The following is an 18,695-nucleotide window of genomic DNA, read 5'->3' as shown; positions in this document are numbered from 1 at the left end:
ACTCATGAAGACTAGAGGCACCTGAAGCCTAAGGGTCAGGAGGGACTTGTCCCTATTTCACAGATGCAGGCACTGAAATGAAAGGCAGTTGGTGACTTTTGAAAGGTCACTCAGCTAGAAAAATCCCAGTCTTTTAGTTTGAAAATAACTTCTGCCTAGTCTGCCTCACAGAATTACTGTGGGTGAATGAATCAGGGAGTAGGTAAGAGCTCTTTTAAAAATATGAAGTGTCGGCCTCCCCGGTGGTGCAGCGGTTGAGCGCTGGGTTGCGAAGCTGCCCGCGGCCTCTGCGGCGCCGGTTCGATCCCCGGCTGCTCCCTGGTCACCTGAGGAGAGTCCCACATGGCGCGCAGACCTCTCCTGCCGCCCGCTGCTCCCCTCAGCAGTGTACTTCGGTCCTTCTGCCTGCTCTGCTCCCCGCTCTGGCTCTGGTGAATTCTCTCACCCTCCAGCGCTTCTGACTGTACCCAGTGCATGTATAAACAAAACAAACAAACAAACAAATAAATAAATAAAAAACATGCCTCTATTTAAACTAAATAAATAAATAAATAAATAAATAAATAAATCTTTAAAAAAATAAAAGAATATTATAAAAAAAAATGAAGTGCTATACAGATGAGATGTTTGTCATATCCCATCAATACAGCTCTCAAAGTCTAGCAACAGAGCTGGGCACTTGATTCTTTGGAGAAACCCTTAGGATCTCAGTAAGTTTACTTTCCTTTAATGCCCGTATTAGGTGGAATAGATCTCAGAGAAATCAGTGACATAGTAAGAATGAGCTGACAGCAAAGCAGGACAGCTCTCACTCAAACCCCCAGGCACTCTGAGTGATGCTGGGCAGCTATGACTGTGCACATGACAACCTGTTCTGAACACAGAAGCAGGGCTTTAAATTGTGTTTACTGTAATGATATAATATATTTTTATCTTTAGTTTTAGCGTGCAGAGAAGGAAGTTGCCAATACTTACATATTTCATTTTTTATTAGTGAAGACTAAGTGAGACATTGTTTTATTATTACAGGGCCTCTTTGGACTTATCAAAGTGTTCCCAGTGTTTTCCCCAAAATGTTTATCGTGGAATATATTAATTTAGTGGGCTAGCTAAGAGACCTCTTATTTTGTCCATAGATCTTAAACACTTTAAACTGCTTTCAAGGTTTCAGGGTAAGTTTAGTGTGAATCTTTACAAAGTCAGCGAGTAAGCATTATTATGATGAAGTGCTGTAAGACCCCATATAGACAAATTAGAAAATGTCTTGAAATAGTTATCATCTCAGGCCTTACTTTAGAGTGGAAGAAGCAGTCACTTAGCAGAATCACAGTATATTGCAGATACATCTGAATGTAATAATTTATGCAGATTTTAAGAGAAGTTCGGTGGTAAAAGAGACGTTGTATTTAAAATCAGTTTGGTCTGAGAGATTTAACAAGATGAAACATTGCAAGTTTCAGATTTTTTTTTTTAGATTGATTTATTTATTTATACAAGCACTGGGTACAGTCAGAAGCACGGGAGGGTGAGAGAATTCACCAGAGCCAGAGCGGGGAGCAGAGCAGGCAGAAGGACCGAAGCACACTGCTGAGGGGAGCAGCGGGCGGCAGGAGAGGTCTGCGCGCCATGTGGGACCCTCCTCTGGTGGCCGGGGAGCAGCCGGGGATCGAACCAGCGCCACAGAGTCTGTGGGCAGCTTCGCAACCCAGCGCTCAACCGCTGCGCCACCGGAGAGGCTCGGTTCAGATAATTTTTATAATGTTTTCAGTTTTATGTACAATCAGAAAACATCTTTGTGATATGCTGGTTGGTTTCAACATGAAAGTATTAGATGTATTGTTTTTGTTTTGTTTGCTTTTTTTTTTTTTTAAGATTTATTTATTTATTTATTTATACAAGCACTGGGTACAGTCAGAAGCGCGGGAGGGTGAAAAAATTCACCAGAGCCAGAGCGGGGAACAGAACAGGCAGACTGACGAAAAACACTGCTGAGGGGAGCAGCAGGCGGCAGGAGAGGTCTGCACGCCATGTGGGACCCTCGCCGGTGGCCGGGGATCAAACTGGTGCTGCTGAGGCTGCAGGCAGCTTCGCAACCCAGAGTTCAACCGCTGCGCCACTGGTGAGGCCCTGTTTTGTTTACTTTTTGTTGAGGAGAATTTGGAGAAATATGGAGCAAAAAAGTTTGATTTATTAAAGTAACTGGTTTCTGTTTGGCTTTAAACAGAAACTGTTTTTACTATAATACTAATGGCGTGTTAGTGAGTGGCTTGTTTGTGATACTTGTTTAGAGCAGTTGCCACATATTTAGAGTTGTAGCTTTTAGTTTTAATCACTGTTGTTATTGCTGCCATCATGAAAGGAGGAGCTACCATGTTGCTTCATTCTGGCAAAAACTGTAAGTTTTTTGTTGAAAATACCTTTATCGAGGGAAGCCTTACATGAAACTTGACTGTTAAAAAGAGTACAATTAGGGCCTCTCTGGTGGTGTAGCGGGTTGAGCACCGTGCTGTAAAGCTGTCCGCAGCCTAGGCAGTGCGGGTTCCATCCCAGCCGGCTGGGGAGAATCCCACATGGTGCCTCAGACCTCTCCTGTTGCACCCGCTGCTCCCCTCAGCAGTGTATTTCTGCTCCCTGCTCTGTCTCTGGTGAATCCTCTCACCCTCCCATACCTCTGGCCTGTACCCCAGCTCTTGTATAAAAATAAATTAATTTAAAAAAAAAAGAGTACAATTATAGCCAAGTAGCGATATGCATATACTTCTCTGACCTGATTAAAAAAAAAAAAAAGTGGTACTTTCAAACCAATCTACAACATTATGTGAACCACTAGAAATGCTTCCTGTTAAATCAAGAACAAGATAGGATGTCTTACCATTGTTATCAGGCCTTATCTTGGTAATTCTGGCCATTACAGCAGGGCTAGAAAATTGGTTGGTTATAAAGTAAACATTCAAAGACATTAGCTTTTCTACATAAGTCAGAAAATATAATTTAAAAAAGAAAAAAGATTTCCTTCCATAGCAGTTCAGCCTCCCCAAAATAATTTAAAAGAAAGCCAGAAATGTGAAGGGAGAAAAACCATTACAATGGCTGCCTTATTGAAGAGGTCACTAAATCAACTCACTAATTTGTTGACTAAGGCAATCACATAAAGGCCCCAGTGATTATCTTTTGAGGGGCTAGAGTGACTTGTTAAAATGATTCTAAAATGCATCTAGAGGAATAAGCAGGCAAGAATAGCCAAGAACATTTTGAAAACTAAAGATGAGTTTGGGGGAGGATTGATTTTGTACTATGAACTATTTATAGATTTATACAAGAAATTTAAAGGGTACTCTGAGCCCTGGAATAGACAGAAGTAGCAGTAGATCTGAAAAGAAAGCCTAACCTGATGCAACTACGCATAAGAATTTAATATATTAATTTAAGCCTTTGGGGGCCTCCCCGGTGGCACCACGGTTGAGCGCTGGGTTGCGAAGCTGCCCACAGCCTCTGCAGCGCCGGTTCGATCCCCGGCTGCTCCCCGGCCACTGGAGGAGGGTCCCACATGGCGCTCAGACCCTCTCCTGCCGCCCGCTGCTCCCCTCAGCAGTGTACTTCGGTCCTTCTGCCTCTTCTGCTCCCCGCTCTGGCTCTGGTGAATTCTCTCACCCTCCCGCGCTTCTGACTGTACCCAATGCATGTATAAAATAAATAAATAAATCTTCAAATCCTTTAAAAAAATAATTTAAAGTGTGTAAATCAGGACTTTATTCAAGAAAGAAAATCTATTTTCTTGGTTTAAGCAAAAACCAAAGGCATTCATTTTGTGTCAAGTACCTGGTGTACATGTGCAGTGTGAATCTTCATTCAGTTACTCAAGAGGAGTCTCAAATGTCATGTCTGTCCATGGCTTTGCCCCTTCCTCAGGCTTGGTTCTATTCTGTCCTATTGCTGATGGAGTTCTTTTTTGCAGCTAGAGGAAAAGGAGTTGTGGCTGTTGATACTTCCAGACTTCTATTTTTACACATGGAGGTCAAAGAGGAAAATGACCTTCCTTAGTGTCAGTATATAAAGTCCTAAGGAAGGACACCATTGTGGGCTGCTGTGGTCATGTGCCAATTCCTGGACCATGGCCACAGGATGCTGCTCTGACAGAGCCACCCACGCCTGCTCCTATGCAGAAAGTCAGCTGACTCCGCTGTGCAGCTTCTCTAGAGTCACATGGAACAGCAGGGACAGATGTTGTTCCCCAAGACAAGGGGTTTGAATGGTAGTATTACTGGGGCAACAGGGGACAAGTCATCAGATAGACTGGAGTAGTGTGTACTTCAATCATTGAGAAATAGGGTGCTAATACTTTATTAACTATTTTTTTTTAAAAAGTTATATCCCTGCTTGTCACCACATACACTTAAATTTAAAATGAATGTGATAATTCAACAGGAAGAAACTTTTTAAATAACTAAAAGAAATATAATCGGGATTTTTTTAATAGAGTTCATTTTTTTAGAGCAGTTGTAGGTTCACAGAGACACTGCCTGTAGTCCACCCTATGTGTTACAGTTAGCGACTCTACACTGATACCTCTTTATCTTTATCCTTAGTCTGCATTGAGGGGCCACTCTCTATGGTATATATTTTGTGGGTTTGAACAAATGTGTAGTGACATATATCCACTATTATACCATCGAGAATAATTTCACTGCCCTCAGGGTCTCCTGTGATCTGCCTAATCATCCCTCCCTCTTCCAGCGCCCCCAACCACTCATCCTTTTACTGTCTTCCTAGTTTTGCCCTTCCAGAAAATGGTACAGTCAGAATCAAAACAGTATGTACCTTTTCAGGTTGACCTTTTTTTTTTTTTTAAATATTTAAAAACATCTTTATTTATTTATTTATTTATTTATAGAGGCATGTTTTTATTTATTTATTTTGTTTGTTTTGTTTATACATGCACTGGGTACAGTCAGAAGCGCGGGAGGGTGAGAGAATTCACCAGAGCCAGAGCGGGGAGCAGAGCAGGCAGAAGGACCAAAGCACACTGCTGAGGGGAGCAGCGGGCGGCAGGAGAGGTCTGCGCGCCATGTGGGATCCTCCGCCGGTGGCCGGGGAGCAGCCGGGGATCGAACCGGCGCCGCAGAGGCCGCGGGCAGCTTCGCAACCCAGCGCTCAACCACTGCGCCACCGGGGAGGCCCATCCTTATTTATTTTGACAAGTATGTTCACCATAGTTTTCCCACTACCAAAGCACCCATGGTCCTCCACCATAGTCTGTTGTGCTCTGCCCTCCCCTAACCCCTCCTTCTCTGCTCTCCCCCCATCTCCCCTACCTCCAGAGTGCCTCACATCTGTAGTCTGCTTTCAGGGTTGGTCTTGAAGTTGTTTGGTTTCTCTAGGGTCTGCATATGAGTGAAACCATCTAGATTGACTCACTTAGTAGTATGTGTTAAAGATTCTCCTATGTCTTTTCTTCTATGTCTTCCATGCTGGTTTTTTGTTTTTGTTTTTGTTTTTGTTTTTTGCTTTGCATTGAATAATATCATTGTCTGGATGTACCATAAATTATGACAAATAAGTTTTAACAATTATAACTCAAACTACTATAAGCATCTGATTTTTGTGTGGACACCAGTTTAAGCTCATTTGGGTAAATAACAAACAGCTTGATTGCTGGATCATATGATAAGCGTATGTTTAGTTTTGTAAGAAACTGTCAAGCTGTCTTTCAAAGTGGCTTTGCCATTTTGTATTTAACATCCTCATCAGCTTTTTTTTCCTTCCTCATTAGCTTTTGGTACTTTGGATTTTGGCTTTTTCACTGGGTGTGTAGGGACATCTCACTGTTGTTTTAGTTTGTAATTCCCTAATGACACATAATGTTAAGTATTTTTTTTTTAAGATTTATTTATTTACCCATACAAGAGCTGGGGTACAGGCCAGAGATGTGGGTGGTGAGAGGATTCACCAGAGACAGAGTGGGATTCAGAACAGGCGGACTGACTGAAATGCACTGCTGAGGGGAGCAGAGGGAGAGACAGGAGAGGTCTGTCCCACCAGGTCTGTCTCCCTAGCCAGCCGGCAATTGAACTCGTGCTGCAGTGGCTGTGGATTGCTTCATAGGTTGTGTCTTAACCCCTGCGCCACCAGGGAGACCCATCAAGTATCTTTTTGAATGCCTCTTTACTCTTTGTGAATCTTCTTTGGTGATCTATGTTCAGGTCTTTTGCCCATTTTTCATTTTGGTGGTTTTCCTTGTTGAAGTTTAAGAGTTCTTTGAATATTTTGAATAACAATGCTTTGTCAGATTATATGTTTTGTCAATATTTTCTCCCAGTCTGTGACGTATCTTCTCATTCTGTTGATAGTCAGAAATTTTTCTAATCTCAAGGTGAAAAAAAAGGGGAAACTTAAGAGGCAGAGATTGCAGACTGGTGGCCAGATGCGTGGGTCAGACCAGTACAGATGTTGCGTTTTGTTGGTAAGGTTTGCCTTGTTTCATTTACCTTTTCAAAATTGTGTCAGGATTTTAAGATCAGTATTTTTCTTACAAGTGTGGATTTTTGGCTAATTTTGAAAATGGGATGTGTTGGCAATATGGGGCTCACATACCTAGGTGGCAACAATCGGCCAGCATGAAGCAGCAGTTTCCTTTAGAGGGGACACAGGCTTTCCAGGTTATCCCCTTGTTCCCTGCTGCCCAGTACATCTCAACATTGAATCAGGAGCATGTGAGTTGCCCTGTCTTGTTGCAATTATATTCATTTACCTTAGCTGTTTCTTGTAGGCAAAGGTTCATAGGTGTAAGTCCATCAAAATGAAAAAACAATATATGCACATTACCAAAACTTAACAAAATGGGAAAGACTATCAGGAGTATTTACTACTGTCTATGGTGAAAAGTTAATAGATATAATATATAAAAAATGCTAATGAGCCAATAGGAAGGAAGACAAGCACATACAAAAAAAATAAGACTATAAAATTTTTTTAAGATTTATTTTATCTATTTATGCATATAAGAGCTGGGGTGTAGGCCAGAGGTGTGGGGGGTGGGAGCGGGGTAGCAGACTCACCAGAGACAGAGTGGGGAACAGAACAGGCAGACTGACTGAAATACACTGTTGAGGGGTGCAGTGGGTGAGACAGGAGAGGTCTGCTGTGCCATGTGGGTCAGCTCCCTGGCCAGCTTCATAGTGTCAATACTTAACCTCTTGGGTCACCAGGGAGGCCCAGAATATAAAATTTTGAAGATGAATTCCCAGGACTCTAAACTTCATGATGGCAGGGATGTCTTGTTCAGTATAGTACTTTATAGTACTTAGTAAACATTTGTTAGTAACAATTAATGATAGCTAATATTTACTAAGGGTTTAGGTAAACAGTAACTAGATAAACGGTAAACCCTATGCAAAACACTTTCTAAACTCTTGTTAAAAATTCCTGCAGAAAACCTCAAGGTGGAGAGGTAAAAGCACCTATCCAGGTAGATCCAGTAAGTGGTGATTAGATTCCAGCTCATGCACTTTAAACTAACACATCAGTTCCTTCATATTGAACTAGATTCTTGAAATGAGTTGAAAAATAAAGAATACAAATGTCCACTACTCAAGGAGAAAATTCCTAACCTTATTAGGAATCAGAGAAGAAAAACAAAGCACTCTCTGTTGGTATGGAAGTTAGAGAAGGACCCTCACGGATTTCTGTGGGAGAATATACCAGTGCACTTTTTTGGTGGGGGATATTTTAGGAATATTCTTCAGAAGCATTAACTGCTGATACATTTTCACCAAGGGATTTCATTTCCAAGAATTATTCTAAAGGAAAAATTAGAGATGACTAGAGATTTATGCGTAAAGATAGTATTAGATTGTCAGAGTAGTGAAAAACTGGAAGCAACCTAAATATTCAACAGTAAGGGAGTGGCAGAATAAATGATGGTGCCCTCTCATACTTGGATATTGTGCAGTCATTAGAAATTCATTTTTTTTTTTTTTTTAGAAATTCATTTTTAAAGTGTGGACTGGCATGCGTAGGGACCACCACACAGCCACTGCGTGTTTCCACTGACTCTAACACTCTAACATGATCTGTGGAGTAAAGTCGCTTGAGCAGGTGCTTGGTGCGTGTATGTATCTGGCACATATAGTCACCACTGACAGTGTTTGCTGCCGTTAAGGGGGTGGAGATGGTGGTGATTTTTATTTTCTTCTGCATGCTTCTCCAAACAGCTTTAAATATAAATATTTCTTACAGAATTTATTTTGTTGTTATTCGAAAAAACATAGACCCTCATAAGGTTAATGTGGGTTTTATGTACATTATGTTCTTGGTAGGTGTGTAAATGGACTCTTTGTGAAGCAATTTGTTTTGGTTTTGTTTTCACTTAAGTTTTTAAACTTCTGTAAATAATACCAGCACTTAGCCAAAAGATCTGAACAGTAATGGGGAAAAAAAAGTAAATTGTGAAAGCTTTTCTCTAAGTTAGCCTTGTTCCCAGTTCCATTATCAAGATAATCACGGTTCGTAGTGAAAATATATAAAATATGTACTGGGCATTTGCCCTGTTCAATACTAATTGTTTCTTGTTTATTAAGCAGATAATCTCTCTTATGTTTTGGATATCTGGATTTTATATGTAGAATCCTCCATGGGCAGTTAGCCTCTTATTGGCCCCGTGCCTCTTCTCACCAGTTCTCTAACAAGGGGGAAGATGTTACAAGGGAAAACATGCCTTTCTACTTAAGATAAACAAACAAATAAGAAACTTAAAAATCAAATTTGGTGTTAGAATTGCATGGGTTTGAAACACATCCATACTTCACTGTCATGTTTAAGAATACAACAAACTCCTGTGGCATGAACTGTTCTTATTGGCATTTGAACTTTTGGAGATAAAGAGAGAGATTTGACCTTGTTTGTTTTTCTCACCCAGCAAATATTAAGGACCTCCCATTTTGGCAATAAATTTATTAACTAAGCTTTTATTTCAGGAGATTTGATCTTACTTGAGGAATGCTATCAACTATTCTTTGGGCTTCCCAACTTTATCCAAATTTGGTTAGATGTACTCAGAATGGTGGTAGCAGGGGTGGGGGGGTATGGGGGGGGCAGGGTTCAGAATTTTTACTGGAAGGGGAAAGCATCAATAACTAGAATTAGGTAAAGCAACTCTTAAGTAACAATTTCTTTCCTCTTTTCTCTCTTTTCCTTTATCTGTGATCGAAAGTAGTGGCAGGGTTGGGTGGCAAAAGAAAGAGGCTTGGGGGTAGAAGTCAGATGGTTTTCATTATTTTCTTCAAAGTAATAAAGAGAGGAAATCAAATGAAATAACCATGCTTCTGAAAGCATTGGCCTAGTAAAACTATGTTCCTGAACTTGAGACAATACATGATGGCTTTTGAAAGGAATGTTCTAATTTCTAGGAAAGCTGGTGTATACACCTCCTAGAAGAAGAAAAAAGATGACAATTTTGTGACCTAGGACACACCAAGGCATATTCATTCTCTGCACTTTTACTCACATGTCTTAACATGGGTTTGACATAGCAAACGAAACATTTCTTAACTATGAATATTAGGGTTTTTTTATTTAAAGATTTATTTATTTATGTATACAAGAACAGGGGTACAGGCCAGAGGTGAAGGGGGTGAGGATTCACCAGAGATAAGAGTGGGGAGAAGAACAGGATGATCTACTGAAACACACTGCTGAATGGAGCAGCGGGCGAGACAGGAGAGGTCTGCCACGCCGTGTGGGTTAGCTCCCTGGCCGGGGATCGAACTTTTGCTGCAGTGGCTGGTGGCAGCTGAGACTTCTTCAGAGTGCTGAGACTTAACCCCTTATACCACCAGGGAGACCCTGTGAAAACTAGTTTTAAATGTCTAAAAAGTTTGCAATATGTGGGCTCTTTTTTCTTTTAAATAATTTTACCTTACCATCCTTATTTTTTCCTCTTGTTTTCTTCCCAATCTTTGGATATATGAGGATTATTTGGGTTGTGCACGTGCTTCTTGTCTATAAAAAGAAGAGGCAGGGAGACCCTTTTCCTTTTCCCTGTGATACTGGTGCTTGCCTGATGCTCAGCTTGCTGAGGCATGGTTTTTTCAGGTGACCTTGCTCTTGCTCTATTCTTATCAACACTCTAGAAAATGAGGCACATTGTGCAGACTGTAAAATAGAGATATAATAGGATATTCTATTCATGAAATACTTCTAAACCTTGGCTTTTAAAAGAATTACATGCTCACTCTGGATGTTTTCTCCTAGCACGCAGACTTATTTCCTTAGTCTATGTTTGGAGAAGTGGAATTGCCTCTTTAACTCTCATGGACATCTGTAGTTCTTCAGGCTAATTGCCTTTTCTGATTATATCATTTTTCAGCCGTGTGTAAGTGTCCATTTCCTTGGGTCCTGCCTGGTATCAAACCTTTTATGACCACATGGACATATGTGTGGATAGATGTACACTTGTGAGCTATAAGTCCCTTCCTTAAAGAAGCAATTCTCTGTGTTGCATCCTGGAGCTGGGGACACAAAGCTGAAGTCAGGAGATTGAGTCTGATTGGGAAGGCCTGCAAGCATGACTGACTGCTAGGCAAAGACCAGGGTGAGGCCATTACTAAAGTAACTGCCACTGGGAATTTTACCGTGGAGGTGATATTTGAGCTCTGAAAGGCTAACTAAGAAGGCATTCAGGTGCAGGGCCTGCCCCTGTAAGGACTGGGTTCTTGAAAGGCATGGTGTGGTCCAGCACAGCTCTGAGTGGCTATACTGGGGAGAGGAGGGACCTGCTGGGAGGTCAGTAAGGAAGGTAGTGTGCTGATAAGGATTTTGGAAGTGACACAAATAGGTCTAGGAAGGGGACCCTGTAAATCATGTGGAAGACTGCCTGGGGGTGAGTGAGGCTAGGGGCCAGGACACCAGTTTGGAGGCTACTGTGGTGTCATACTGGAGAGATAAAGGACTGGAACTTTAAGGAATGGGATTTGGAGACTTGTTAGTACCAGAGGATGAGGAAGAAGAGTGAACCAGTGAAGACTCTGAAGTCTCCACTTGGGGAAACAATACTACAAGGGGGAAAATACAAGAATGACTAGGTTTTGGGTAAGGTACAGAATTTTGTTTTGGACTTACTGAGATTGAGGTGACATCCTAGGTAGAGAGGGGTGTGTGTGTGTGTGTGTGTGTGAGAGAGAGAGAGAGAGAGAGAGAGAGAGAGAGAGAATTTCTTTGTAAAAATCTAATTCTAGAGTTTCCTGAAGATGTCTTCAGACTCACCCTTGGCCTTGCCCTTACTCATTTCCCTTGGTGCCTACATGCATTTGAGAAAAATCAGAAAATACAAAAAGGCATAAATCCCTGCACCTCAGACCATAATTCTACTCTCTGAAAGAAACTCTTGCCAGCAGTTTTTTGTATTCTTTCAGAAATTTGTCTTGTGTATACACATCCATCTAAGTCTATAAAAGTCCCTAGAAAGGGTGAGTCAAACACCAGCAGAAACTCACTATACTCACTGCATCAGGCATGCAGGAACTTTCCACATGTGCTGGGGTGTGCCTGGATTTGAGGGCCTGCCCTGTCCCACAGACTGTGCGTCACGTCCCTTCTGTGGTTGCTCAGGTTCTTTGGTTGCCAGGTGTGTATGTGACCTTTTGGTCTGCAAGATTAGATTATTGGAGTAAGGAGGCTGTCTCCTTTAAGTGTTAGCTTTTTTACGCATATTTTACTTTGTAATAAAGATCTCTTTATAAGAATATACAATGGTGGTTAACATATATGCATCTTTAAAAGATAGACACAGACCTCTCTGCCACCCGCTGCTCCCCTCAGCAACGTGCTCCGGTCCTTCTGCCTGCTCTGCTCCCCGCTCTGGCTCTGGTGAATTCTCTCACCTTCCCGTGCTTCTGACTGTAGCCAGTGCTTGTATAAATAAGTAAACAATAAATAAATTAAAAAAAAGATAGACTATATATATGCATACGTTATTAAAAAGTGAAACATCTCCCTACCCCATCTTCCCACTCCAGCAATTCACTTTTCAGATTTAATCACTGTAAACAGTAGGTAGGTAGGTCTTGTTCTGTGGGGTGGAGTTAGGGGAAATGCACACATGCATACATGTGCACATACATGTACACATGCATACATATTCTTTCATGGGAAAATATAAAGAAGAAGGCAAATGGTCTGTAATCTCTCCAAACAGATAATAATCCCTGTTAGAAAAGCAGACAAACAAATAGACACACTGGTAGTTAAGAAATAAAAGCTATAGTACAAAATAATGTGAGATGAATATTGAAGCCTTCCGAACTCCTGCCACGCCCTGTCCCTAAGGTAATCTCTGTTAACAGTTCTCCTTCCAAAAAACTTATAATGCAAATAGAAACACACACGTGTCTGTTTATTGCACATAAAGGAATCTTGCTAAACATGTGCTTTTTCCTTTAAACAGAAACTTCTTAGATCTTTATTAGCTTATACAGCTCTACTTCATTCTTTTTATTTATTTATTTAAAAATTTTTTTTTTTTATTTAGAGGCATGTTTTTTATTTGTTTGTTTGTTTGTTTGTTTATACATGCATGGGGTACAGTCAGAAGCACGGGAGGGTGAGAATTCACCAGAGCCAGAGCGGGGAGCAGAGCAGGCAGAAGGACCGAAGTACACTGCTGAGGGGAGCAGCGGGCGGCAGGAGAGGTCTGCGCGCCATGTGGGACCCTCCTCAGGTGGCCGGGGAGCAGCCGGGGATCGAACCGGCACCGCAGAGGTCGTGGGCAGCTTCGCAACCCAGCGCTCAACTGCTGCGCCACTGGGGAGGCCCTACTTCATTCTTTTTCATGGGTTATTGGCTGTAATATAAGGGAATATCAATGAGTTCCCCTGTGATTGTTTAATGGGCTCCTGTTGATGGGCATTGGGGCTATTTATAAATTTTTTAGCATTCTAGCTAACACTAGGGTGATTATCCTTGTTCTCTCATGGAAATATTTTCTGGGGGATGAAAAGAAGAGGGTTGTTTTTAAAAAATTTTGTTGAAGTATCTTTGACTGCAAAAACTGCACATATTTAATGTATTCAGTTTGGTGAGTTTGGACACACATGAAACCATTACCACAGTGAAGACAATAGACCTCTGATAGCCCCTTGTGCCTCTCTGCTCCCCTTTTGTAGTAAGAACACAACGTGAGATCTACTCTCTTAAATTTCTAGCTGTACAGTGACAGCATTGTTAACTCTAAGCATGATGTGATACTGAAGATCTCTAAAACTACGCATTTTGCATAACTGAAGCCTTACATCCATTGAACAGTCCCCAGCACCCCCACCTCCCAGCCCTGCTATTCTCTGCTTCTATGAGTGACTGTTTTAGATTCCTCCTATGTGGAATCATGCTCTGTTTGTCCTTCTATAACTGGCTTAAATATTTAACTCAACATAAGGGTTCATCCAGCATAAGGGTTACAAATAGCAGGCTTTCCTTTTTTAAAACAATAATATGATGTTGTAGGTGTTTTATCACATTTTTTTTATCTAGTCATATGTTGATGAATATCTGGGTTGTTTCCATATCTCAGCTGTTGTGAATAATGAAAGTATAGATAGCTTTTCAAGATCTGTTTTTAATGAAAGGGGGAATTAAATAAATTTATATAAATGTTATTTATCAATTATTAATATAACCACTTCTGGAGACATTGTGTAATTTATACTTTCACACATATTCTGTGATTGCCTTTTCTATATATCCTTGTCAGAATTGATTATCTTAAAATAATTTTTTTTTGGTGGGGGGGTTATTGACTTATCTTTGACAGTAATTGAATAGAACTTTGTTAATGTCTTCATATAAGTATGCAGTTGGTAAGTAATGAGGACTTCAATTATGAAAACTAAAAAGCTTGCTCTTGATGTGGAGGTGACCTCAGGTGCGTTGCGAGCAGGGCAGGTGTCCATTAGTGAAGCAGCATTAGCTTTTTTTTTTTTTTTTTAAGATTTATTTATTCATTCATTCATTCATTCATTCATTCATTCACTGGGTAGAGTCAGAAGCGCGGGAGGGTGAGAGAATTCACCAGAGCCAGAGCTGGGAGCAGAAGAGGCAGAAGGACCGAAGTACACTGTTGAGGGGAGCAGTGGGCATGGCAGGAGAGGTCTGCGTGCCATGTGGGACCCTCCTCCGGTGGCCGGGGAGCAGCCGGGGATCGAACCGGCGCTGCAGAGGCTGCAGGCAGCTTTGCAACCCAGCGCTCAACCGCTGCGCCACCGGGGAAGCCCAGCATTAGCTCTTGAGCAGATGCTGGGTGGACTGCAGGGGGCAGTGCTGAGTGGCGGGGCATCCAGGGAGTTATCTGCCTGCCTCAGCCTGGAGGCACCAGGAAGGCTGCTATGTTCCCTCTGATTTTGAGGATGCAGAGCCCCCATTGGACTCGCTTCACCCTCTGGGCAGCCCAGATGAATAGGTGTGAGCGGGTTCTTTCATAACCAGAGAAATCTAATCTTTGAAGGCTGTTTCTTTACTCCCTACCCTCTGCCAGTGATGAGCATGATAAAATTCATTTCTGTGGTAGAACTTTCCTCAGAGCAGAAGTAATTCTTTTCATGTCTCTATTTTGACCTATCTGTGATTGTACTGATTTAAATACAGAGACTATTTTTTGTTGCTATCTCCTCACATTTCATTTTTGTGTTGTCATTAACTTTAGTATTAATGTAAATTTCATGCTAGTAAATTAATTTTGAATCTCATTCTTTCTAATTTTTTTGGTGGGGGCAGCCTCTCCACTTACTTAATCATACTGCTTTTATATTATATACTTTTCCTTTATTAGCAGGGGCCGGTCAGTGTATTTTCCTGCTCACTTCTCCTTCAATAAAGAAAATGCTTATATCATAATAGAGGGCTCTGTATTTTAGTCAGATCAGAGAAGAGTTATATTTTGTAATTTTTTTTTTTTAAATAGAGGCATGTTTTATTTATTTATTTGTTTGTGTGTGTGTGTGTGTGTTGTTTATACATGCACTGGGTACAGTCAGAAGCGCGGGAGGGTGAGGGAATTCACCAGAGCCAGAGCGGGGTGCAGAGCAGGCAGAAGGACCGAAGTACACTGCTGAGGGGAGCAGCGGGCGGCAGGAGAGGTCTGAGCGCCATGTGGGACCCTCCTCTGGTGGCCGGGGAGCAGCCGGGGATCGAACCGGCGCTGCAGAGGCCGCGGGCAGCTTCGCAACCCAGCGCTCAACCGCTGCGCCACCGGGGAGGCCCTATATTTTGTAATTTAAATAGAGAAGCTGTAAGGTTAGGTATGTGGCCTTCAGCAGTATTTATTAGTTAATCATGCTGAGCTTTGATCCAGATGCGGGAAAAGCTGAAACTTTGTGTACTTGGATGATTTCAGAGACATAAAGTTACATTAATATGTGAAAGCAAACTCACAGTTTGCCTAGTTTTTAGCTGTTGTAAGGTCCTCATGCCCCTCAGAAATGTGCCAGGCATGAAGTGGGCACTCCATAAATAGGATTCAGTTCCTTCAGGATTTTTTTAGCACCTACGTATAACACGACACTGGGCCAGTAAAATCATGCAACCCACAGGGGTAGAACCCTCTCGGGATTATTTTAAAACATTTATTTCCTAAATGTACCAAGATTTCTTAATTCTTCAAGCATTTTGCACATTGCTAGGTACATGTGGGCGAGATAGGTGGTGGTATCTGTGTTTGATGTGGGTAAGGAGATGACCCTGGCAGATGGGACTTTGTGTGTGTGTGTGTGTGTGTGTGTGTTTTCAATGGCAAAATATATTTACAGAATAGTTTTTGAAAAATATAAGAAGTACGGACACTACGTACACCACTGACGTGGGCTTGCTTATATGTTTTTGTTTAATATTAACAGTTCTCCCTTTTCCTTCTTCTTTCCCTCTTCCAGTGTGGCAAATGTACATCAATAAGAGAAATAGGATAATCTGTGGAACCTTTTTTTTCCTAAATAGGAGGAAGATCCCATGAAACATTATTGCATGTAAGGTGGTCTTGTTTTAAGAGCTTGTCTGCTAAGCCTGTAGCAATTTGCCTCCAAACTAATTAGAACCCTAGAATCCCAGTGATAAATGGGACTTTAGAATCTTCTAGTTTTACTAAGTTCAGAAATCTCTTATTTCCTTTGTTTGCCTCATGCTCATATAGCTAGTTTCTTTCTATTCATAGTGTTGGGGATTAGCCTGCATGGCGACCCCACCCCTTCCCTGCTCTCTTGTTCATCTGACACCTGCCTGTGGTTGGATAGGGTGGAACATCAGGCACCCAAAACCTATTTTAGTTATTTTTTAAGATTTATTTATTTATGCATGCAAGAGCTGGAGTACAGGCCAGAGATGTGGGGGGTGAGAGGATTCACCAGAGACAGAGTGGGGAACAGAACAGGCATATCTACTGAAATACAACTGCTGAGGGGAGCACAGGGCAAGGCAGGAGAGATCTGCTTTGCCATGTGGGTCAGCTCCCTGGCAGCTCGGGGATTGAACTCGTGCTGCAGAGACTGTGGATAGCTTCACAGTGCTGTGCTTAACCTCTTGCACCACCAGGGAGACCCTCCTCAAAACTATTTTAAATGAGTTTTTCTTTTTACCTATGAAGAAATTGCCTAGAAAAAGAATCATGTTTGATTAACCTTTTTGTTTGAATTTAGGCACTCAGTAAGTTTAGAGAATGAATTCTTACTCAGCTCCTTATGACTTGAAGATTAACTGGAAGTTGGGTTAAATAATTTTTTTGACCTGTGTTTACTTAGAAAACGTGTAGTTGGCCTCCATAGAGGAGCAGATAGTCAGATTTAGGAGCTTTTCCCATTGGTTAAAGAGCAAGTGCTCTACAGTGTCGTGCTTTATGATAATTCAAACAAGTGTTTCAGTTAGAAAAGAAGAAATGCATTTGTTTAGCTGTTTATTTGTTGTCCTCATCCTTGCCCAAGGCCCTGTATGAAGAGCAGACTTCTTAATGACCAATTGTGTTACCTGTTGTCTTCAATAAGCAGAAGGGAATAACTTTAGAGAATGTATTAAAACCTGGCAAACTTTTTTTAAAAAATCAGCAGGTAAAGATTTTAAGGTACCAGAAGCATACCCAAGGATGACTGGCAGACTCCTCTGGGGTTTTAAAATCTGGATTTCCTGCAGTATTACACTGCTGCATATCATTCCTTACAGAGGTCTAGGTTTTAAAACTAAAGACCTGGAAAGACTCCTGGTTGCCAACCTGAATGTTGTGACCATGGATGCTGAGTTCAGTGCCATCACTTTTCAGAATGAACTTAGCTGCCTTCAGGCAGGGCCTGAGTCTTGAACTTATTGACTGTCCGTCTGAAAACAAAGCATCAGAAGAAGCCAGAACTGTGGATTGCATTTTAAATGTTATCAGAGTTCCATGTAGAGAAAGTTATAGCCAGTAGGACTTGGACTCAGACTTTTTCCTTTCCTAAACTTTCTCAAAACCGTTTGTGGTCTCCTGGTATTTCCAGCATCCTGTGAGTCCTGTAACTTGCTCTTGACCTAAATGGGTCATGCAATTTTGGGCATATGCCTTCAAAGTTCTGTCACCATGTGGCTCCCTTGCCTGATCACCATCCCCCCTCCACCCGCATTCGCCTCTGCCCCTCAGGCTCCCACATCACTAGGCACCTGTTGCTATTAGCGCTCTTCTCCTGACCTCCTGGCCCATCACAGTTATGCTGGACTGAGAAGACATGAGATTATCCCCCTCCTGCACACCTAGCTACCTGGAGCCAGCTGTCCACCTCATCAGCTTATAGCACAAGTTTGGCAGATTTCCTTTCTTGTCACATTTTCCCCTCCTGAAGGTAGCTCTTCACAATTGCATCGGTTTTGTAAGGAAGGCTGCTTTCATTTTCTTTTGTTTTACTGCATTCACCTCATCAGCCAGCCTAGTTACTTTTCCCTTCCATCTTTATTCAGTGCTGCCTTGCCCCCCTCCCCTCTTCCCCATCTTCAAAGCTTCCTCTCTCCACTCTCCATTGCTGATCAGGCTCTGGGGCCTGCTGTTGTGTGTCTCTGTATGATGTTTCTGGAGCCCATTCATTTCCTGACACCATCCTCCAGGGCTTAATCCAGTCCTGCAATTGTAGTAATTTGTGAGCTGTTCTCTCTGCATCCAGTCTTGTCTCTTTGCTAATCCATTGTTTGCAGGGGTGCCATATGAATCTTCTTAAAATGCTGTATTTTTATTTATTTGTTTGTTTTAATAAAATCTTTTTTTTTTAAAGATTTATTTATTTATACAAGAACTGGTGTACAGGCCGTATGTGTGGGAGGGTGAGAGGAGGATTCACCAGAGAGAGTGGGGAACAGAACAGGCAGACTGACGATATACACTGTTGAGGGGAGCAGTGGACGAGACAGGAGAGGTCTGCTGTACCATGTGGGTTTCTCCCTGGCTGGCCAGGATTGAACCAGCGCTGCAGAGGCTGCAGACAGCCTCACAATGTGGCGCTCAACCGCCTGCGCCACCAAGGAGGCCCAAAATGCTGTATTTTTAAAGTTAGTCCCTAAACACTCTGAGAAACATTTAAATAGGCCCCATTCCCATGGGAAAGTCTGGACTATTTAGCTCATCATTGAAAGCCTGCCTTCCTCTCGAGGGGCTTCTCCCATTCATCTCCCTGCCCAAGGCCTGTGCTGCCTGCTCTGTGCTTCCTGGG

General features: G+C 42.0%; 1 protein-coding gene across 3 annotated transcripts in view; it reads left to right on the top strand.

Moving 5' to 3' along the window:
* TENT4B (terminal nucleotidyltransferase 4B) overlaps window positions 1–18,695 on the top strand; it is a gene marked incomplete at both ends in the record, with an annotated part of 71,205 nt that overhangs the window by 37,048 nt on the left and 15,462 nt on the right. The gene's annotated exons all lie outside the window — the stretch shown is intronic.

Source organism: Talpa europaea (genome assembly GCF_964194135.1).
Source record: "Talpa europaea genome assembly, chromosome: 16".
Classification (NCBI taxonomy): Eukaryota; Metazoa; Chordata; class Mammalia; order Eulipotyphla; family Talpidae; genus Talpa; species Talpa europaea.
This window is presented reverse-complemented; position numbering and strand designations above follow the sequence as displayed.